Source organism: Osmerus mordax, chromosome 6 (genome assembly GCF_038355195.1).
Source record: "Osmerus mordax isolate fOsmMor3 chromosome 6, fOsmMor3.pri, whole genome shotgun sequence".
Taxonomy (NCBI): Eukaryota; Metazoa; Chordata; class Actinopteri; order Osmeriformes; family Osmeridae; genus Osmerus; species Osmerus mordax.
In genome coordinates, this window is record NC_090055.1 from 7,212,765 (window position 1) to 7,237,184 (window position 24,420).

Sequence of the window (24,420 nt, forward strand, 5' to 3'; positions counted from 1 at the left end):
TTCAGCATGTCATTTCATTGTCTAAACCAGGGGCAGGGGGAGAGCTTGTCGCCCAGCACCATGACACCTTGGACTTGTTTTCCTTTTTTTTCCTACCCAGAATGCAACTGCTCTGGCTGAAGAGCAGAGTGAGGACTGTGGAGGTGACCTACACTGACCTCAACCTTGAGCAGCCAGACGATGTTTTAACCCTTGCTAAGGGTCTCACCACTCATGTGGAGTTATAACACTATTAAGAAAATGGGCTACTACATGTAATATCCAACTAAATATCCATCTACTTTACTATGGTTAAATGAAAGCAATAGTATATATATTGCTGTTATTTACCTTTGTCAGTAGAATTTTTTTGGGTGTAGCAGTTTGCATGGTTACATTTTAGGCTACTTGAAGTGGAAGCCTACATATTTTTTATGTGACATATTTAGTTTATAATTAGTTAATTCCCATCTTTATCATAGCTAATTGTGGTTTTAAGTGTTTTGTTTAATTAGTTAAGAGAGTGTGTATAGAATAACTGGGTGACATGGTTTTGTTTCAAAGCAACAATGGTTTTATGGTTCTTTGGGTCACATTCATATTCACTCTTATGTGGCTCACATACTGTATCTTAGAGACCAACTCCTGGTCTCTCTGTACATGCATACGAAGCAAGTTATTGTGGAAACTCTGAAATTGCATGTGCATAAATGCATAAAGCTATCTTAAGTTAAGAGCACATTTTCATAAAGACACATCACATGGTATTAAGTTAATCTGTGATTCAATATGTAGAGCAAGACGCAGTACTATCGAACATTGTGTAAATATGTCCCAGAGCCCACTCAAATGTGTATCTATAATAGTTGTATTTCTGTACATATAAATACAGGGTGTGTAGCTGTGGCCTCTGTGTTGAGCCTATTGGCTCATCCTCTCTCAGCGCTCCAACCGTGACAGAACACAACTCCATGTTATTGTCCCCGAAATGTTTGTGGATTAGTTAAGACAGCAGAGAGTTCTACTGATACTGTATTTCTGTAGAGCGTTGGGCCATGTCTATCTCTCTGCTGGTGTTACTTCTTAGAGCTCACACTGCTGGCAAAACCATTCTATCTTCAGTGTGTTGCTATGCATGCAGAGAAGGGCTGTCTTGTCACAAGCGCATTACACCACTGACAAGCTTGTCAACTTGTCTGACAACCAATTAAAAAAGCTAATGTGATCATTTTCTTCAACAGGTCTTTTTCACAATATCTTAATATGGTTTGTAAACAACGTCTTTGAGCATGATGTGCACATTTGAGCTTTGGTACTGGATATTTGTAGTGCTGTTCTTTTTTATATATTATTAAATAGGTCCATGACATTTCAATGAGAGATTTGAACATGTATTTACTTCATAGGCATGAGATGTCAAGCTTTGTACCCACATATACAACTGTGTTTTTACGTCAACAAATTTGATCATTTATGGCATATTCACCAAACTTTTCTGCAGGTAGCTGCCAAGTTTGAGCTACCACACTTTCCACATTTAAGTCAATTATGACTTTGTTGATGTACAGCCTCATTCATTTCTGCCTGCATGCATAAGGAAGATAATCTAATCAATTTAGAGAAATAAATACTGGAAACAACAACAGAGACAAATGAAATAAAACATTAAGAAACATTCAGAAATATCCACCAATTGTTTGAGTAGCCGTACAATGCCAAAGCCTCTTAGAACATGGTAAGTCTTTATTCAGAAATACATTATCATGCATATTCCATAAAGGAGATTACTAAAACAGAATTGTGTGTTTTTTTCTGTTGTATGTCTTTATAATTACACCTTGAAGCCATAACTGGATTTTTTCTCTCTCCATATTCATGAAAAGCAGACTTGTAATTTGATAAAGGGGAGCTTGTGTTCTCAACTTCATTCAGAAGACATCATGAAGCAGCATTAAAGTGGGCATCTGTGTTCTCCCAGCATTAATCTCTTCAAGCACATTCCAGCTGCTATGATGTGCAGGAAGGAGATAAGTCTTAAACAGTCTGAAGCTAAGCAAACCAGACAACTCTATTATTGGCTTCATAATTGCTTAATTAAACTTTTGTCACTAATCATTATGAGGGCAATAGAGCTGTTATACACGCTTCTGTTGAGCAAAAATCAATAAACTGTTGGAGCTAATTTCTCCTTTTTTTTGTCCCGCAAATGAAATTCATTGCTGCCGGTTAGTGATCTGTGGGGCTGCAGCTCGACTGATATGGGCTGCCATCACCATTTGAATTGAGGGTATTCAGTAGCACATGAATATGAACAAATGGCAAACATAAATCTCTTGCATGAAGTACACCTTCTATCCTTTTATTATGGAACAATTGACCCATCTAAAATGAATTCTAATGCCAGGCAAAGCATTTAGATTTAAATTACACCGTGGTCTCCTGGACCTGAAAAATGACGGCATAAAAAAGATTAATATGCTAATTATCCCCCCACCCCCACCTTATTCCTCTTTTAGACATTTGCGGCAGGTTATTGTGAAGCGTGTAAATAAGATGACTGCTTTGTCTAGGAGTGACTGTGAGGTTCTTCGTGCTATGCTTTAATCACTGACATGCATCTCGACAAGACATTATCGTTATTGTTTGTGTTAGTCAACAACAAAAAAATCTAAATTTCAAAGCACTTCATAAAATATGGGTTTATATGCATATCATTATTTTGTTTTTACTGGCCTGGAAAAGCACATCAGATGGAAACAAATCAGCCTGTGAGGGAGAGAGATTATAATTCCTCTCTGAGGGGAACACATAGAGCAGCCTCTTAGGCAGCTTCCGCCATCTTTACCAGGGCCATGACAGGCCACTGCTCTCGCCAAGCCTCGGCCACATGATCACACTTCAAATTATGTTGTGTTTCATATTCATTCAATTGGAAAGGCTTTGATAAACTTTTTTTTGCTTTTGAATGCCTTGTCATTGGCAGCCAATTGGCAAGACTGCAATAAGGGCCAAAGCCTCATTTTATAATTTGTAGGCACTTAACATTTGGCCAAGTCTCAACTCCAATTGAGAAGTGTCCAAAATGAGAAAAGGAAATGTGCTCCTGACAAGTCACTATGTGTATGCTATGTCCTATATGAGTGTAAGATCTAAGCTTATCCTACCAACACGTGGAATCTTAGGTTTGGCTTCATGTTTAGCAGATATGAGATACAGGCCTCAATATACATTACAGAAATAAAGTTGCAAGACAACATTATGCACTTTAAAATATACCCACGGTAAAGTACTGTACGTCCAAGAGGAAAGTACAATCACCAACAAATTCTGAAAAAAGATTGATTTGAATCACTCCTAAATAAATGCCTTATGGAGTGTGGGTACAATTAAAAAAATACTGTAGGCGACTCTCACTGGTTGATGAGAAGGTCTAATTATGACAAATGTAAAAGTTATTTTGGGGTGCCTGAAAAGTTTAAGGTTTTTATATTAGCTTTCTTTGTAATGAATAGCATTTCTTTCCACATTTAGCTGGAGTGTTTGGTGTTAATGAATGAAAGCATCTGAAGACTGACTTAATTACGAACCCCACAGTTCCTGCCATCATTATTCTATATCCCCAGTTGAATACAATTCTGCAGCTAGATAAACAAATTTCATGGCAGTCTTTATGGCTATACTTTCTGGCCAAGCATTGATACCAGTGTTTATTCACGGGGCTGCGTGGAGCGTGGCAAGCATGAAAATGTGGCATTAAAAGTTGAATCCTTCATTTTCATCTCATTAATACCAACCTGAGCAGAATGCAAATATGAAATAATGGGCACACAAAAAAAAAAAAAATCTTCCATAAGACCATATTGGTTGTTGTAAAAACATTGGGGCAGAGATTGATAGAAGACTTATCAGGATCTACCATGGGTCTTTGAGGTGTAGATTTAATTTGCCGGCAGAATGGCAGCATTCAAAGTCTTCGACAACTGTATTATACTGAATGTTATGTCTCAATATAAAGAAGCATTAATAGAGTCATATTTTGTGCATGATCAGTGGTACAATTTCACACTCTACATTCTAGCTGTTCCTAAGCCTCTTGAGCCTCTGAATTCCACCCTTATTCCCCCACACACACTTATACGCACACACACACTCCCACACTCCCACACACACACTTCCACACACTTATGTATACAAAGAAATATGGTTTGGGCCAGGCTGTATCGCACAGGCCTCCCGCCCTGCCTGACAAACAGAGCATTGTGTGTGTTTGAGTGTGAGGAAGGCAGCTGCATTCTCTGCACATGAAGTTCACTTGTTCTCCTTTACAGCAGTGTTTCCTGAGCATGCATGCGGCGGCCGTGTTGAGCACACTGGAGACAGTGCCCACGCCCTCAGACCCGCCAGCCTGTCCTACACCCCTCATTTTCAGTCTGGGCTGCTTCTGCCTCCTGAGCAAATTTCTGTTTTTGAGTGGAATAAAACAATGAGTCTGCGGACAGCTGTGGTTAACACCAAATCCTATGAAATTACAGGGGATGAAGGGAAGGATGGATTTCTGTCCAATGGAGAGTTACTGTAGATTTAACTTGGAACACTGAAAGAGTGCACAGTCTCTGTAAGATTATACACACACCGGTGTGCTTATCTTCATTTTGGTGGTCTAATTCTTCAAATGATATGCAACAGCCATCACATAGGATCCACCAGAGAAGTATCTTTTGAACTGAAATACCATCATCATCTAGTATGAGGAGAAGATAAGAGAGGGTCTCCATATGAACATGCTCAAGGAGAAATCACTTAATGACACATTGTCTCTCCTCCTGTAACCCTGGGCATTCCTGTGAAAGCTCCGTATCCCTCTGAAAGAGCATTCCTGTCTGGAACCATGGATCTAGCCAATTCCAACTGATTATAATGTTGTTGTGATGGAAGCAAAATGTGCGTCTTCTTGAGTGGGTCCTCTTTTTACAATTCTCTTCATTCAGGTTGGAAGAAGAGGAGTTTGGATGCTTGAGCAGACATTGGTAGGACAGACAATCAAGCCCATATTTCTTTGGGCATGAGCACTTCTTCTGAACTGCATATTTCTGACGGAAGCAAACTTGAAGCAAACCTGCTTCTTGTTGAATTGAATTACAACTGGCGGATCCAGAAGCAAGCTTGCCTTGTAAGACTACTGTAGGCCATTATCATAATCATCCACTTTTCCCCCACCCATTTCTTCCTCCTGTTCCTCATCCTCTCCTTCTTCTCCTCCTACCCCCGATCTCCTCATTTCAGGACGGATGCATGTTTACCACACGGTGTGTATTAATAACTGTGCTTTGGCGACGTCACATTCCTTGACAGAGCGGGGTTGGCACGGTTTGCTGCTATTAGACGCTGCAACAAGCGCCCAGTTGGATGGACCAACCATTCCAACAAGCCTGCTGTTGGTTGGATGAACCATTCCAGCAAGACCCCAGTTGGATGGTCAGACCCATTCCAACAAGCGCCAAGTTGGAAAGATGACGAATTTCAGCATTGGGTCAGCAGCTCAACCATATTGTTAAGATGATTGTTCTGCCAGCCTTCTGTCAACGCTGATGTGGCTGGAGCCGCGGAGCTAGCAGGCTGCCTGGAAAGCGGCTTTGCTGTAGGCAGCTCTGGCTTTAAAACCCTTATTGTCTCTGTGTGTTCCCCCCCCTCCCCCAGTCCCTCTCCCTCTGCTCACTGGAATGGTCCTGGAGAGCAAGGCTGAGGGAGAGCCAAGTGCATCCACGCTCTGGTCCAGCGTATCATGATCAGCACGGCTCCTCATGGCTGGTTCTGCTGCATCCCGTAGCATTGTTCAGGCTCTTCGCTGGCATCCCTTCTGTTCAAACAGAATTTGAACGCAACAGCAGGGAATTCTCGAGATCAAAATGGCTATGAGGAGCAGGTTCTGTGTTAACCTGTAATCATTAGTAAATTCGAAAAATGTTTTTTTTAATCATTAAAACATAGATGTAATGAACACAAATGTCATTACTGATGTTTTTCTCCAAGTCCCTGTTCATATTTATTTGTTCATTGTGTATCCCATTATTACAAATCACCCCTAAATCAAGAGCATTTGTTTAGGGTTTCCTTAGGCTCTTCTCTTTTTCTCTGTCTCTTCTCCAGCTCTCTCTTCCTCTCTCTCCCTTTCTCCCCGCCCTCAGGTAACGTGGTCCTCCCCCTCTGTCAGAGCATCATATGATTTCGATCCAGGAGTAGTTAACCCTTTCACATCACTCCCAGATTGTGCACACACCCCTGGTGCCTCTTCTGTGCTCCGACACTCGTGGCGGCCCCAAAAGGGGGGGGGGGGGGGGGTTGTGATTGCCCAAATATGAACCGGGGTGTCTGCTCGGAGAGGGGGCTCATTTAGGGGCTTCTTCTCAGCTGCACCATGCCTCCCCAGTAATTAGTCTGCCCAGGCTGCCACCTCGTGTGGCTCATCCTGAGAGAGACACTTGACACGGCAGACATCAGAGAGATTTTTCAGGAGACTCTCACGGCGCCCCAACAGCTCTTAATTAACCACTTAGGTATCCCCGCTCTCTCTCTCTCTCTCGCCCGCGCCGTGCTTTCCAAATGGCGAGGAGGGCTCCACGACGGATCTAAACACCGGGGGAAGCTCGCTATCAAAAGATCTTGTAAATGAAGGCTTGTGTAAATTATTTTTAATGATTCCCCCCTGGCACATCATTATGTGTGTAGTTACACACAGGCACTTCTGAGACGGCTCGTCTTCCGTGAGGTCAGCGGCAGGACCGCTGGAACTAGCTGCAGTCTGTAAATGGCTTATTAATTAGTGCTGTGGTTTTACGTAGCTATGAGCTCTGATGTATGGAGTCTGAATTGTAATTGTGGGGGATCGAAAACGATGATAACCCATCTCCGGGGCTACTTATGCAAATTGCCATATTAGAAAATCATTACCTATCCAAACACTGCAGCACTATGTGAATTACAATGATGGATTTTTATGATAATTGCGATTTAATTTTCTCCTGTCTGGATTTTTTGAAAATAATTTGGTAATTCTGAGTGCTATTAATTCTGTATTAGTTAGAGCTGAATGGATCGGTTTAATTAATTTATTCTGGATTCAGATATGTAAGTGATCATCATTTTGAGGAACAGGAAATCTCTTGTTGCACTTTGTTTGAGTGAATGAAATTGAGTGCTATTCAAGCAGGAACATTAGCCACAAGATTATAAGCACTGTACAGGCTGTAACAGGTCACTACAACACCTTGATGTCTGTACTGAATGATACCCTTTAATGGTAATGTTGTGACCCACTTCTCTGCAGTTCAGATAATGCATGTATACATACATTATTCAAATGCTTGTGCTGTAGGAGGACAGTATTCATATGACATACTTGGTGCATTGTGGGAATTTGACAGAACATGCATACTTCACTCCTGCAAAGTCATCACAATTATTCACTTTTAAAGTGTAGTGCATTATTGCATTTTTCGTAGTCTTCAGAGCTCTTGTGACACACGTTAAAATAATTTAGTCTCAATGTTATTGATTGACCTTCTGTAAGATCAATACCTAATTTGAGGGGACATTTCAAGTGTTCTGTATGATGTTGGTAGATACTGGAGGGGGAAGCTAATTAGCTGCCAAGCTCAATGCTAACAAGTGCTTTGTAGCCATAACATTCCAACTCCACTGCAAGTCTTCAGAGAGTCGCAACTAACTTTGCATTCATGAAACGAACAAGTGCTACAGCAGCCCCCGATAACCTTGATGAATTGTGCATTTCACCTCGGGCTATGAGGGAAACATTAAAACAACCTGAATCATTACATTAAACGGGTTGAAAGACTCCTGCCTGACAACTTTGAAATGGTGCCATGACAGATCAAAAAGGACTTCCCTTTCGTTTTCTAACGGTGTGTTTTTATCTGGCCGCGTCACTCCACAGTGAGGGCACGTCTGGCGGGGGGGGGGGGGGGAACTACTCCACAGACTCTATCAAATAAACGGAGGGCAACTCAAACCCTGCTTTTACACATGCCAGGGGGCATCAAATCCCACTGCCCTATCCCCCTGATCCCCCCCCACTTCAGCACATTGCTCTCTGCTATGCTGTCGGAGCCCGGAACGCAATCAACATCTGTTAATTTCCGTCTATTGGCCGTATTGTCGTAACACACGATCATGATGTTTTGTTTGTAGGGGCTGAACTGAGACTTATGACCCTAATCCATCATCTTCCTGTCATATTTTTTATGTGTTGTCTGTGCAGTCCCCCTGGTCCAAAGCAAGCATATTACAAGGCCTGGTCTAAGTTAGCAACCAGCTGCTTCTGTGCCCAGCTGAAGAGGTCATTGTGTTTCCCTTCCTCTCTGAATATCACACTGTTGCACAGGCAAAGCCAAACATAATACAAACCGCATGTCCCAAGAAGCTATCGCTTGCATTAGCCATGTCTGACTATTTTAACAGGCCTCAACCCCACACAGTTTAATATGTGTTATACTTATTCACACACTATCCAAAAGGTAGACATTTTATTTTTGATATTCAACAGAGGTCTTTCACAAACAGGATAACTGCCACGCTGTCTCAATAAGAGGTTACTTGTTCTTGTAAAACTTATTTTGCAGTCAAGATTCAAACTCTAATTTTCCTATGATACAACAACAGAATGTTGGCAGATGCTGATATCCATAATTTTAGATTTATGTGATGCAGCTGCTTCCATTTCAATGCCATAAATACCTAATGTTCGACAATAAACATGTTTTTATTGAATCCAAATGTTCTGCTTGTCATGATGTAATGCAATGCATTTCATGCCAGTAGCACAACTGCTATTTAGGAGATGGTCGATAAAGGACTCTTTGAATTCATACTTATAGAGAATATCTTTTTGCAAGTGATTACCGACCAGATTACACAGCAACATCCTACGTGAAGGAAAAAGGACAGCAAATACTGAGCTTCTGCCCAGTCCAAAATGAATTGGTCTGAACAAATGTGCTCTTGAGGCCAGACGAAGCATATCGCCTCAGAGTGGAGAGGCTTTTCCTCTCCCTCTGCTCCACTGTGATGATAGACACGGGCAGTATTTTTCCTTGTTAAGAAAGGGCTTGTTTATTCTACAGGTAACGATCCAAATCCTGCAGACGTTTGCCCCACAGGAAGAGAAGTGCTCACTCAAGTTTGTCATTTCATTTGTACTGTGAAATCCATTAAGTCGAGACACTGTGTTTTTTCGTGCATGTATTTGTCTTTTTTTGTTGAGCGATGAGGCTTCCTACTTAAGCACACTTCAGATATTATTCTGCACATCCACAGAGAAACCCATAACATACTATAATCAAGGCCCAGTAAATCACCCATCTCAAATTATGTTACAGTCTGAGTGGGATGATTTTGCAATTCAACATTGCACTGGTTCAGACGTAGATCACAAATATATACAAAGGTATACATAATGTATACCTGGTGATGCCTAACATCTTTCTTATAACATCATTGTCCTCCACTTCCTGGTTAAGGCACGAGAGCCAGATTATACACCATACCGTGGTTAGTGACACTTCCTAAACACCATGCACTCTCTTTGGCAGGTTGTGAGCTTTTATACACAACCTGTCCCAATTGGGAGTGTGTTAATACTCTCCGAATTTCGGTCAGCCATGTGAAATTAATCTCCAGAAATAAACATTGCAGCTCAACAACTAATACAGTTAATTGTCTTAGTGCTTTTCTGGCTAGCCGGCCTCTACAACAGCTGGTCACACGGGCACATGGCACCACTACAGCAAGCCTCTGAGATAATAACTTTTGCATCTGCCAGAAGAGAGGCTGTTACTGCCCACAGAATTTACAACTCAGGAGTGGAAACAGAGACTCAGACAGAATTTTCGATGCAGGGTCTTTGAATTTTATTAATGTAATGCAAACACAAGCCTTCCAACACATTAAATTGTTGATGTTATGCGAATACACTCTGGAATTGCAGATCCTCATTACCATTATTTGCATGTTAATCTGCATCTTTTTAATTAGTGATATTATTTATGCACATAATTTTCGTCTGGTGATGCCAAGTCAGAGGCACATTAATTAATCTACTGAGATGCCAAACTGTTTTTCCTCCACTTTTATTTGTTTACATGGTGTTCCGGATTCAGGGGGAAGTTTAGGGAAAAAAAATGCCTAAAGAATAAAACGAGATTAACTAAAAGTGCTTTTTGTTTTTATAATTCATATTGTAATATTAGCCAAATGTCGTGTTTCTTCTTCCCTCAGAGATCGGTTATTCAGTTACACTACCTTGATGTATTATTAAAATCTATAATGGACTCTGGAGGCTTCTCTTAGTTCTCTTCTTCATTTACAGAATATAGTCAATGTTATTTTAATCTCCCTACAACGCCTCCCCATACATAGACAATGAGCCACTCCGTCCCACCCCACCACCTACCCTGCACATCTCTGGAGATCATCCAGTCTTCCACCACCAACAAACATGCACATCAGACGTGCTCAAGGCAAACCAACAGACACGTTATGAACGCAGTAGTCCGTGACTGCCTCGTCTCCTCCACATGGGGTATGTGATGTTCTCACGTTCACGAGACAATAAATAAACACTTAGTAATGCAGACAAGGTACAAGGAGCTTTCATTCCTTCGGTTCCTTTGAGTCATGCGTTGTCGATACTTTGTTTACACAGGAGTCACCTGTGCCATACATCAGAAGTACTTCTTCCTTTATTCAGTGTTCACAGAGGCCCTGATAATGAATTCTAGGCCTGTAAGTAGGTCTTGGACAAAAAAATAGTTTGTTTCAAGGCCTAATACCTGGTAGGAGGTTTGCAGGTACTGGTAATCAACGAACCACAATACCTGATGCACCCGTTATGTTTAAGGATGTTTGTCTGTAATTAATGTGGATACTGAAATGTCATGAACACTCTGGGTTGTGGTCACTTTAAGCAAGTAAAGCAATAATGTGAAAAAAGCTTCAGCAATTTGAAGTCTCCACAGATATACACAGCACTGGGGTGCAATTACATAATGCCAGCCCTCTGTTTTCAGCTTTGTTAGTCGTTGGAGGGAATCCAAAAAAACACTTCAGTGAACCTAATAAATTGCATGCACAGCCACAATTAATACAACGTCCAATAAAATCAGCAACAATTCCTTCAGGGAGTAACCAGCACCATGGTATTTTATCACAGTGGTGCACATATTGAACTCTAAATACATCTAGCATATCACAAGAACATTCAATGACCAAAGGACATTACCAAAGGCTTCATGCTTCAACATGAGGCCTGATGTGTTTAAGCATGTTTCTCGTCTTTAAACACTATGGACTACAGTTAACGAGTTAGCTGTTAAAGCAGAAGGCTTTGTTTTAGTCTCAATGGTGTTCTTGTTGTATAAACAACATACCTTGGAGCTAGGGCTGTCATATCACACAAACTTACTTACAAAGTCATTCTAATACATTGGTCTCCAAATAACATGGCTATTTCAGATGGGGATATTATTTTTGCAACTTGTGCGTGTATTGTATGCAATGTGTATGGTATTTACATAACGAGTCAAAGCAAGTTTAGCTACATGATTTTAGTAGTGTCATATCAGAGGTTTATAACTGTGTAGTAAATTGCATCCTTGGCCCAAATATGAATCATGACCATGATCAAATCTCCGGAATCTCCCAATTCGTAACAGCTCCTCATTTTTCCAGTCAGTGGAAGGATTGTGTTGTTACAGCAGTAGGCTAAGCTCTTCACATCAGAGAGTATCTTCAACTCCTTTGTTCTGAGGCAATGCAAAGACGATGATACTAATGACAATAGTGATACAAATCCTAAAGAGGTTGTGAGGAATTTACAAGGTAATGCATTACCAATGGACACAACTGATATGGCAGGTAATTTAGCATATCATGTCCTGAAACCAGATCCCGAGAGGGAAGGATGAACAAATTATGAAAAAAGAGAGAGAAAGAAATCTTGTGGGAAAGAAGCTGACCAGAATCTTGGCATTCCAAGTGGCCGTTCACATGAAACCGATAAGTTTGAAAAGCCGAACGATTCCCATTTTTCTTCCCTGTCTCCACCTCTTTGGGGACTGATGAAAGTATCCTTTGTTGGTCAAACGTAAATGCTTGTCTGATGTGTAAAATCGTTATTGACTTAAACTTAGAGTAAAAGAATTATTGATGTGGCAAATATGTAACAAACTAAACACATAAAAACACATCTAATGTAAAGTTTACCTGAAGTAGTTTGTCATGGAAAATGCAATAAGTTGTAACCTGGTGGGTAAATGGGATTGTGGGACCACATATGTATCCAACCTGTGTCTCCCACACATTTTCTTTAGCGACAATAGTTTTGGTGATTCAGTCTCACAAGCTGTAAAAAATGTAGAAACTGTTAAAATCACTTTAACATTGCTGCAAAGACAGTCTAAGTTGTCTAGGTGTATTGTTATTCTTTATAATGTTTTTCCCATTTGTTTTAAAGCCTCCCAAATGCTAAGGTAAAACAATTCTCGATTTCGTATTCTCCATTACAAAGTGTTTCTAGAAACAATATGTTAGACTGTGTTGTTTTCAGTCTCAGTGGCTCAAAGTCAATTTGTAATTATTGCGGACAATTATGTGAGGAAGTGATACCCTCTTTTGAGCAAAGAAAAGCAGTTTAAGATTCCAGTGGGCCGCTCCTGTTGCAGCCATTATGCTATTTCACATCAAGATCTACCTTTGACCTCAATGACAGCAAACTGGTCTCCTCATAATCTGCAGGCTTGATTTACCATGTCACAGGAGGACCTCAATGGATTCTTAATCCCGAACTAACCATGCTGCACATTGCATATAGTGTTCAGGTGAAAAGTTCTTTCCACTACTCCATTATAGTGGGGCGAGTTGGGCTGTAACCTGAATCAGTGGAAAAATAATGTGCTAAGCCCATCTACTGTATAGGTGTTACACCACAACAATGCCGTTCTTTCTTTCTGTTGCTGCCACTGACTCTGCTTTGATGCGGGTCAGAAATGAGTGAGCACCATTGGCTATTTTCTCCCCCCTTCCAGGAGGCTCAATGCCTGGTTTGTCTGCCCTGTTTGTTTTGGGCTAATTGCCTCAAGATCTAATAAGTTAGTGATGATGTACGCTGAGCACCGGTGACCCCTGCCAAAAGAAATATTATGTCGCACTAAACTCGCACAGGGTATGGTCCCTTTTATCAGTCTAAATATTTCTTAGCCCAAAGCTCCTGGTTTCAAATGTTTGGGTCAGTGTGTGCTGAGGTAAGGTCAAGAAGAGCCCTGTAATTACTATATTATGCAAGGCATTTAGGACGAGAATGAGAGAACTGAAGAGCGGGTCGGAGGGACATTGGCCCTGGGGGGAGGAGACACCAGTGTCTGCAGCTCCTCCACAGACAAGCTCTCTGTCAAGGGAGAAACCTGTAGACTGGCCTGAATGTAGACACACTTGAGTTATAATACCTAGGATATAGAAAAAGACACTGCTCACAATGCTTACTGGGCATGCATGTTTACGTACACAAATGATCTGCAGTTGTTCTATCCAACAGTCAAACCTCAGTGCCATAATATGTTAAATTAATGCCATAATATGATGCAAATGGTAAATTGAGATAAACATTAACTTTATATGCCCCCTTATTAAAAAAATCCTAGTGCAATATCATCTTTTTTATGACTGAAATTGAAGGGATAGCAGTTATCCTTGAGACATTCAGAACGTGTTCGCCACACGATGCCAGGCATCTTCGCCTTATGCATTTTTATCACAGGTATATTTTGCGGAGTTATTATTTTCCAACAGCAAAGTATCCATGATTTTTTCCCATCTTTTTATTTTCTGAACGACAGGCTGCATTCCAAGCCAAAAAGTCATTCCACCTGCATTAATACACAATGAATTATTTATCAATCCCAATTATTTGGTATCATTTATGCAAAGAGTGTCACACGAGGCATACATAAAGAATTAAGGATGGTTAACCCATAAAGCATCGGGAGAGAAAAAGGTAGGAAAGGTAGAAGGTCACACCTGACAGGGAAGATGTAGATTTTTCTCCTTTTTTAGTTGTCTCACATCTAAGAAGCTAAAATCGAAAATGCAGTGTAAACAGTATATGTTATTGTCCCCCGAATACAGTGGGCAACCAATTACTATCTAATGGCATCTTTTAAAGTGTGAAAACTATTTACACTTGTACTAACACATTGTCTAACAATTTTCCGGTAAAGTCCGAAATAAATACGCTTTCATGAACAACTCAAGCAGCCATAAGATTTGCATTTGTAGGATAACATAGCCTTATGAATGTAAGTATTGTACACTCTAAATTGCAGTAAATATCAGATTTCTAACATGTACCGTCCATTTTGTTAACATTACATTCAATTTAACTGTGATTTTCCAATTTCATACAAATGAAATTACAGATGGGGTGGTGTTGAGTGTCCCAGGAGATGGACTGTCCTCCTTGTTAGTCTCTATCTTCACTAATCCTGTCTTAGAAGGTTCTCTGTTGACATGGATAAGCATTGGCCTGCTATTCCAGGCTAGTAAGCTAAGCTTATGTACGAAATGCTATTCAAGAGGCACAGCCTGCAGCTATTGGACTCTGTCAATGTCCATATCATTCTCTAGCCTAAATACAGAGGAATTTGCTGTGGCTAAATCTCGCGACTGATGTGGACATGTTTCCTGATAAGACAGCCTAAGCGGAGTCTTATTTGGATTCAAACTGATGCATTGTGGGTCTGGAAAACTGAAATCTGGTCTTTGCATTGACAAATCCATAAACTCTCCTGCAAACACCCTCCCTGAGAAGGCAGAGGCAGACCCACATGCTGGGGATGCTAGCTGCTCAGCGTTATGCTTGATCCAGCTCTGTGTCCCGTAACCAGGGAAGCAGACAAAGATGCTAACACCTGTGACTTCAGCGTCTCACTGTGTCTCAGGTACCAACAAGGTTTGCTAATTCCTCCACGTTTTGTACCTCCTTCCATCACAGGTCATTTGTTTTTTCACAAGTTACGTAAACAGCTACTGCCATTATGAACCCCCATGCCTGTGTATTTATGCGAATCCAAGTAAATAATTCTAGCTGTCGTAGATTATGCCATCTCTTGAAGACTTACAAGTGGTAGTTTAAGCTATTAAATGATCCCATATTTGACCTCAGCGTTTGGTGCAATGCCTGACGTCAAATCTTATTCAATTTGCTCCTGGTGTGAACAAAACTTCTCTCGGTTTCACACATTGAGGGTGCTAAAGCTTTTAACACCCAGTGAAACATTGCACTTCCCTCCATATACTTGTGAGGGAACAACACAAGATTATTATACAGATGTGAGTGGACAGTCATTTTCACCGCAACAAATCAAAGTTTTGCACCATGACTTCTGACACTATTCTCATGTGTCGGCGTCAATATAGTGTTTTCATGCTGTGCTGATCATTCACAGTTCATCGACAAACCTTTGAAAGCCTCTGGGCACATTTCAGACCATGCTATGTGTTGAGTTGATATTATACAGCTTTGATGATATAATGTACAAACATTGCTTATACAGCCAGATGTGTGCTCAATGCATAGTATCAATAGACGTTGACCTGTGACCTTCATATCCCTATCAGAAGGTTAGTAATTAAGACCAAGGGGTAGTGGGTTTCAGATGCCCTTACTGGTGGCGTCTTTAGACAGGAAAAGGAAACATGTAACCTTGCCCTCAAGGAAATAAGAGAACACTGTCAATAACCCAACACCATCCCTTACCACAATTGCACACACAGATGCACACACAATGAACATATGCACACACACTCAATCAGTATCAATCCACATGTAATCTGAGATTAGGTTCAAAAGACAAGCCATGGATGTCCAGTGAACAAATGTCTACAAAGAGGATCTCTCTCTTTCTCTATCTCTTTTCTCAAAATGCTTTGTGGAAGTGTGCTGTTACTGTGTGTTCTGAATTATTGCCTAACTGTTAGTCTCTGGCTGCTTTCCCTGTTTGTGCTGCAGAAAAAAGGCCACCAGATTTGCATTACACTCAATTTATCTCTTGCCCAAATAATTCACATTAGTTTAAAATGAGTGTGGGAATTATTGTTTAAATTGATGAGTTTAGTAATGCAAATAAACGTCCCATCACATCACCATTTCCAGATGTGCTCATGACGTTGGATGCTGGAATACTATTTGAAAATGGAAATTGTAATTTGAAACGATGCTGTGTTATGACTTTTGCCATAAAACTAAATTCATTTTGTCAAAGAAAAACGACACGGACAAAATGGGAGGAGAACGGAATTGTAATCAGCTCAGTCACTCTATCCCCACACCATTCCACTTTTTAGTCATTGTTGTTGTTTTGTCGTTTTTTTACTACAAACAAAGTTCATTGACATGAAAGAGCGAAATACTTGAACCTGCTTAGTGAAGCCTTTATCTTGCTGGAGCATTCCTGCTGTGCTCAAGGCAGGGCTGCTACAGCCACGGCACAAAATCAGCATTCTGGAAGAAACAAGATGGACATAAAAGATGGACTGAATTGCAGTGAGGAATGTTCCTTGTTAGCCTTGTTGGAGGCTAATGGAAACATCTCCACACAACAGAGGAGGTGGGGGCGCTTCATTATCACAGCCCAGCAGACAGAGCTGGCAGCCGCAGCAAAGAGGCGCTGAGATGTGCACACTGGCCCAGCTTACAGCCCACAGCTAGCCCCGCAGGTCTCCACCTGAATTATCTGTGTCAACAGGTTCCAAAAAACCCAGAGGGGGAGGGGGGGGGGGGGGGAAACAAAGAAACACTTACAAAGTAATTGTCCCCCTGATTCTTACTCCGAGCTCCAATTAACGGCAGCCAGGCCCACCCCAACCTCTTCGCACCCAGAGCGAGGACTTAGCCTGTGTGTTGTTGTGTGCCTTGAAGGATCAGAGCGTTCCATCACAAATGGTACCTCTTCTTCCGCTATGCAGAGCGTCGTGCCTCGTAGCGATCTGGAGAATGCCAAGAGAAGATATGAGAGAAAGCAGCAAGGCGGTGGAGAAAGAGGGAACTGACACAATGAAGGTCCCACAATGGTCCTATCTGTTTCACAAGCCACTTGGATCTCCTATGTGTTCACGTGATCTTACGTCTCTTTATGTTTATGGGATGTTTTCTGTGAACTTACAGTGTTGGAAGCGTTTACGAAGACAAGGCATGGATACGGACGACCATGGTAGAAATGGGGGTGTATCGCGACGCTGTTTCATACTCTTCTCTGTAGAGATAGTGTAACAACGTCTTCTTCTCTGCTCTTCCTGGAGCCCAGCACACAGGTCCATGCTAGATTGATTTGGTGGTAGCGTTTTCCCTGACATCTGCTCGAGGCAGGGGGGCATTTGCCTGCTCCCTGACACTCCAACATGCCCCCAGGGCAGGAGTCGAGCCTCAAACCCTGCAAGGGCCAAATCTGGATTTGTGGCTTACAGATAAGTACAGCGAAAAAAAATCTAGACGCATTAGATGAAGGCAATTGAGAACATGAAGGACACAAAGGTCCTCCAGCTGGACCACATTCTAAGTCGGAAAAGCTGTATATGATAATTGGAAATCTTCTTCAAACTAGCGTCAACATAAACAATGATCAGGCTAATTGGTCATACCTCATTGGTCTAATTGGAGCTGGTAGGAAATAGCCAATAACAAACTCTGACAACAAGGGATGGGAAACCCAATTGGGAGACCTGTTCATCTAGCCTGGCTGCCTTGACCATCTCTTCATCTATTATGAATTAGTCTGGCTGATAAATGTTTTAATAAACGTGCTGTATAATTCATCATCTGCAGCCTAGTTTTAATTGACTTATCGGCAAATTGTACTGAAGATCAGAAGCGGGATAAGAGTCATGTATACATTACAGCCCTGTGGAATTCCCCAAACCACAAGGATCAAAGAAGATGTGAAAGGAAGTATGTGGTGAAATGGGATCAATTATTTATCAAAATAATGAATTAAGTGATTGATTAGTTGATTATTTCTGACAATGTTGATGTCAGGGACAGTTTACGTCAATTCTTTGGAATCCAAAAATCAAAGACCAGATCCTTGTATTTAGTAAGTTATCAAGGAAGTACGCTGACTGCCTATCTGTGCATTGGTGAAGTGCAGATACTGTTTTGTCTCGAAAAACAATAATGGTCAGTTGAGTTCCTGACAGCAAAAGCCCAAAATGCTCAAAAGAAAAATATTGCATTCAGAAAATGTAATTGATGGTTGAAACTCATCCTTCACTTGCCGTGGTCACTCGACACCTCATTACGTTTCTTTTAATGACAGGGGTTCTCTCTCTCTGTCAGTCTCTGCTTCATCTGCTCATGCTGCAGCAGAGCCATTGCCACCTCATCTCATTATTTAACAGTATGCTGTGCAACACAGTGACTGCTGGGATTCCAGCTTACGTTCAGCAGGCCAAAGACTCATGCAGCAAGAATGCTTATCTCATTTATCTTACAAAGGATGTGACTTGAGCAAATGAGTTAAGGCTTCTAGGAACTGAGGCTTGTAATGAGAAGGAGACACTCTGAGCACAGTTTAACGTTTAACGCGCCCCTTTGTCCCACATTCGTCCATCAAAAGTAAATTAGTTACCGGGCACCAGAATACTAACTGTTTGAGTCTCTTGGAAGGAAATCTTCATTTGTAGATCAGGGCTTATCCTCAGACTAGACTCTTTCAGTCGTTAATTTGTTATCTGCTTTTTTACTCCACACCAGACACATGTAATATTAGGAGGTGAAAAGGGAAAAGTTTATGACTACTTTGTCATTTGAGCTGAACCAGGCCAAACTATGTTATTGAGGTCAAATACGTAACTTACAAGTTATGACACATGTATTTATTTACTGCTACTTCAGTTGTCATGCAATTGAAGTTATTGAAAACAAGCATCTGTGACAGATAATTACAGATACGTTTGCTAATCTACAATCCTCTGGTTGATGTGTTGAAGTTAGATTGCGGACCACCTATTATTCAACTTTCTTTTGTCCATTCTTTTAGCTCGACTTCAAAGACACTTCTTCCCCCAATCTCTCATCTCTATGTGTACACTGTATGTGCATATGAATCAAAAAGATAACCCTGCTTTAATGTGTCAACATGTCCGGCGGCCATTGTCTTTTCAGTGTCCATGGTTGAGTCACAGCGGTGGAGAATGTGCCGCCACACAAACATATCACAAATGCATTATATCACAAGATTATTACCACCTGTGTTAGTCACACAACTGCCCTTTCCTATCTTAAACAAACATTACAAAGCCAACAGCAGACATTTTACATCAGGTAAATTGGCCCTGAGGAATAATCATTGAGGACCTTTGTGTGGAGTCTGTTGTTCAGAGAATTCCCAATACTTGGCACATGAAATGTTGATTGTGAATGGAAAGTGAACGATATTCGGACACTACTCTTACAGTCTACTCTAAACACGTGAATACGCAGACATAGAGACAACACGTTAAAAAGGCACTTGGTTTTCTGGGTCAATGCTCTATGGCGTCACAGTCCCTGACCATCTGAGAAGAAAGTAATTCATCTGCATAGCAGCAAATCAAGGAGTGCTTCTGATAACAACTCAGTAGGTGTAAACCTGGAAGGCTTATGGTTCACATTTGTCTTCCCCGCAGAGAAACATCCACCTTCAACATTAATTACAACTGGGTTTGGTGGACAATAAAGGAATGGAGGAACGGGGCTGACCCCATACATCACAGCCAGTCAAGAGCATTTCATTTGGAGTTTGTAATGGGTTGACCTCTCTCACCTACAGAGGAAGGAGAAGTGCTGAGACCTGGACAAGTATATAGTGATGAGAGAGTGGAATTTTCCGTTCCGCCACTTATGGCTAGTAATTGCCATGTAATGAAGTTAATGTTTAGTCGAATTTACAGCCTGATATTAAGGACAATTCTGACTCCTCCTCCCTGTCTTTTCTCTCTTTCGCCTTACATGGTTTCTTTTTCAGTTTTTTTTTTGTTGTTGTTGCTCGGCCTCCTTTTGTTCTCTTTCACAAAGCAACACGGACAATATGTGAGGGGTGATTCATTTCCTCTCCACTCGTCTGTCTGTTTTATTCTTTGTTTTTGTTTTGAGCTCTTCTTTGTTTCTCCTTGCAGCACCTCAATGAGGTGAATCAAGGACCGGGGCCGGGCCCTTCTCATAAAGCCGCCAGTTTAAATGAGACTGAATGTTGTGGTCCTTTAAACAACACTCAACCCAGCCTGTGAGTGAATAGCCCCTGGTGGCTGTTTCCAGCCAGGCTCCAGGATTGCCATGCTGTTTTATGACCTCCATGGATCACCGGTTACACACTAAAGGGACAATGCAAAATGTTCCTTTAAATAATGACCCGACGCCCACTTCACCTCATGGCAATACTCTCCGAAGGTGTTTGAGTGGGGATTTGTCTAATTGCCCAGATGAAGATGGATGGGTCAGATTTCAACCATCAAACAAAGGTGTGACTGGGCTGGTCTTGCTGACCCAAACACTCCTCCTTCTCCTCCTCCACCTCCTCCACCTCCCCCTGTACTGTAATGACCTCAGGCACTCCCTCTGACACTCTGCATGACCTTTTTACTACTGAAAGGAAACAGCCTCTAACCCTGAATAACCTCCCCCTCCCACACACGCGCGCACACACACACACACAGTCTAAAGGGCTACCACAGGGTCTTAGGGAGCAGAACCAGTTCAATCGATGGCAGTAAAACCAAAGGCAATAAATTATTGTGTCTATGTGGCTCAGACAAATTGGAAGAGAGCTGGGAATTTCAAAGAAAGACGAATGTTTTTTTTTGTCTGCTTTCCATCCTGTTTTCCGTTACATAAATCTTGTACGGTTAAGTTCTGCGAAAAGCACTGTTGTCCTTACAAATGGTGCTTGAATACTCGTGGAGTCACAACGAAAACGATATTCAACAGAACAGCATTTCACTGTGTTAGAGAGGAAGCGCAGTACATCCGCTGAGCAAACGCAGAGAAGTGATCTTATTGTCCCCACCGCCGAACGTAACTGTGTTCAAATGTGTCAATCTGTGTTGATCGATGCAATTAGCGAAAGCGTTATAGTGTGGCCAGTCAGCTTCACCTTCCCGTTTTTAGGTAGAGATCATCAAACACAATACAACACCAGCTCACTCGAGAAGCAGAAAGGCTAACTTGCTCAACTGACTAATAGTATAATCATCGTCATTCAATTAGTGTCTAAACAGGCTATGGGCCTGATACTGGCGGACAGCTCAGACTGGCTGGGCATTTCCACTGACTCAGATGTGGATTCCTCTTCCTCTCATCCCTGCCATTAATCAGCCTTGCCGCTGCGAGCTCCAGCGAGCTTGGTCAGCCGCACTGGAGTGAGTAATTAACTTGCATTAACTCATTAAACTGTCCCAGATGTGGCCATGAATATGTGAGCGGGCGCGCAGACGAGGAAGCTCGCGGCCACCCTGCCGTTCCTGCCCAGCTGACAGGGGAGCCCTGGGGTGGGGGAGGTGAGGGAGGGGGATGAGGAGGGTGCGTGTGTGTGTGTGGGGGGGGGGGCGGTATTTGTGTTACCGTTCAAGTGTGTGTGTGTACGCGTGTGTGTGTGTTTGTGTGTGTGTGTGGGGGGGGTGATCATGTGTGTGTGTGGGAGGGAGGGTGTGTGTGTGAGAGGGAGGGAGAGTGTGTTTGTGTGCGTGCATGTGTGTGTGTGCCTAGGCAGCATGGGGAACCCCAGACATCACAGACAGAAGTCACGGCCCTCCCCTGTGGTTCCAAGGCATTGTGATTTGTCTTAGATTTTGGAGGGGTAATTGAGATGTATTACAAAACGTGACCAAAATGCAACCATTCCTTGCTGTTGAAAAAAGGCATTACTTAAGCTGTGGCTGGCTGTAAGTCTTATATGTTTCAGTAACATACACTCATCACATCCCCAACATATGTGTCAGTAGAACTGTTACATTACAAGGTCTCACATCTGTGTTTTATGGTAACAGAATATTTTAGGCATGTTTCAAGTGTAGAGTGATTCAGGATGGCAATAAGAAAAATACAATATGTGTCATTAACTTTCAATAACGACTAGCGACAACTCTGAATGCAACCTTTCTTTGACATAAACCAGTGAATGCAATTGTTTGCAAATTGGAAAAGTGCTCACATTAACATTACATATCTAAGAAACGGTTGTTGGTGGAGGTGAACTATGTAGAACATGTGCCAGAGTGGGAGTGGAGATGTCTTTGAAGTATGAGATTGGTAGCTTGATGAAGTCTCCTTCAAAATGATAGCTTGGATTTATTTCAACATGTCATAGGACAGATTGGTTGTCTGTGCTCAGTAGACAGGAATGTTTGCTGCACCAAAGGCACTATATGTGCCACTTTCATCTGCCCTACGTACAACAAGGCTAATAGCTAATAATATCTGGCAGTTCATTGACAACTTCCACCTTCTTATTTTCATCTGTCTGGGATTTATGGCTCTTTTTCTATTTATTGATACTGAAGTCATTTTTATTGCAGAATATAAATAATAATCTTGCAAGTCCAGGGATAAATCTGTCTAGAAATTCATTATCATTGCGTGAGGGGTAAAAAAAAAAAAGATATTATAATAATTTGAAGCATACAACATCTTGATTGTAATCCTGCTACTGATGACAACTGAAGATCGAGGAGCAGGTTAGAGTAAGTTCTGCTATAGCTGACACATTCTGAGGGTTCAAAGTAATCACTGTCGTTGCCTTCTTCGGAGGTGATCATTCCAGCAGCCAGGCTGTAAACTCGTCTTATTAAAGTGCCATTCAGACTCTGCTCTGAGCCTAGCCTCAGGCATGCAGATCGCAATCTAAAAGCAAATGACTACTTTCACACACTGAAATCACTGGGTGTGCATGCTGAAGGTGTATTGTTTAACATGTCGACATAGTGAATTGAGAACACAAAACACTGCTCCTGATGTACCTATCCTTCTAGTTTTGCTGCATGTGTGACAGACCTAGACCTGGCGCCAGTACACTGTCAAATACTTAACTTTCACCTTATTTAGCTCGTTTGAATGAAAGAATCTGACATGAGTATTTTGTTATGCACTGATGATAGAGGCCTAATAAACCATCTTACGTTCTTTAGAGAGTTTTTTCAATCACAGATCGTGCATTGTGAGATGTAAACTTAATCACGGCCCCTAAACACAATCAGAGATCCATCAGGTAAGAAATAATCACGGCAGACTTCAAAGGACGAGAGCAGCCGTTGCTTTTAACATTTCATGACTTTGATGCTGATACTGACGACAGTGCTGTCTAGCGACACTGGCAGTTGTTGAACTGTGACTTGAACCGCTCGAGGTCTCTATCTGCACTCCGTCACTCGACTATTTTAAGATACGGAGCTGTTCTCGGTAGCCTCCTTTTCACGTCAGCTAAAACGCACGATGACAAGAACTATCTATCCTTTTAACCTTCCCTGCCCTACTCTGGTTCTCTTATCACTTCCCTCTCCAAGCAGTTGGGACAGATAATGGCCATTCAAAGTTTGAGGGCCGTCCCGAGGTGGCTGTCTGGACGGACAGGTTGCAGGAGAGAACAGGAAAACCTGTGCTATTTCTGAGAATTACCTCAGTGATCTGATATCTGGTAACACGGGCATGTGAATGAAATGTGGTGTTCCCGGGAGGACAATGGCATCACATTAATTCACAGTAACATTGTTCAGCAACACAGGATCCTCAGGTTTAACTTATGTTTAATATTATGTGCCAGGTTTGGAAATGGATGTTGTTTTTTTAATGTACAACTGATATGCCTATCTTTGTCCTTTTTGTTTTCAAGATAAAGAGGATGTATTTATGGTGTGTAGGAGTTTCTGTTTCTGGACATGATTTTGGAATACCAGAAGTTCTGCTGGAGCCGAATCAAACCGAAGGTAAACTGAAGACAGATCAGTTCTCAAGGTAATATGCACACACAGACACACACACAAACACACACACAAAGGTCCACCGATTTAATTTCCTCTGGCCTTGTCCCTTTGGCTTGCCTAGGTGGTAACTTGATTGGTCAGCTGCGAGTGTTTCCTGTCAGGTGATAGGATTCCACTCTCATGTGTCTACAGCACACCCTGACTCCTAGGGGATGAATCAGATTAGGGCTGGTTCCCTCTGTTTTTCCAAGGTCTCCCCCCCTCTCCTCTCTGTTGTTATTATAAGAAAGTGATAATGCTGTGCACTTCAAACAAGAGCTGGGTCTAAGACTGTACTTAACTCTCCTCTAAGGAAAAGCTCCTGCCTGCGCACAGATGTCTCCGATTAAATTGTATCTCTGAGTCCTCAGAGCGGCGCGCACTCCACCA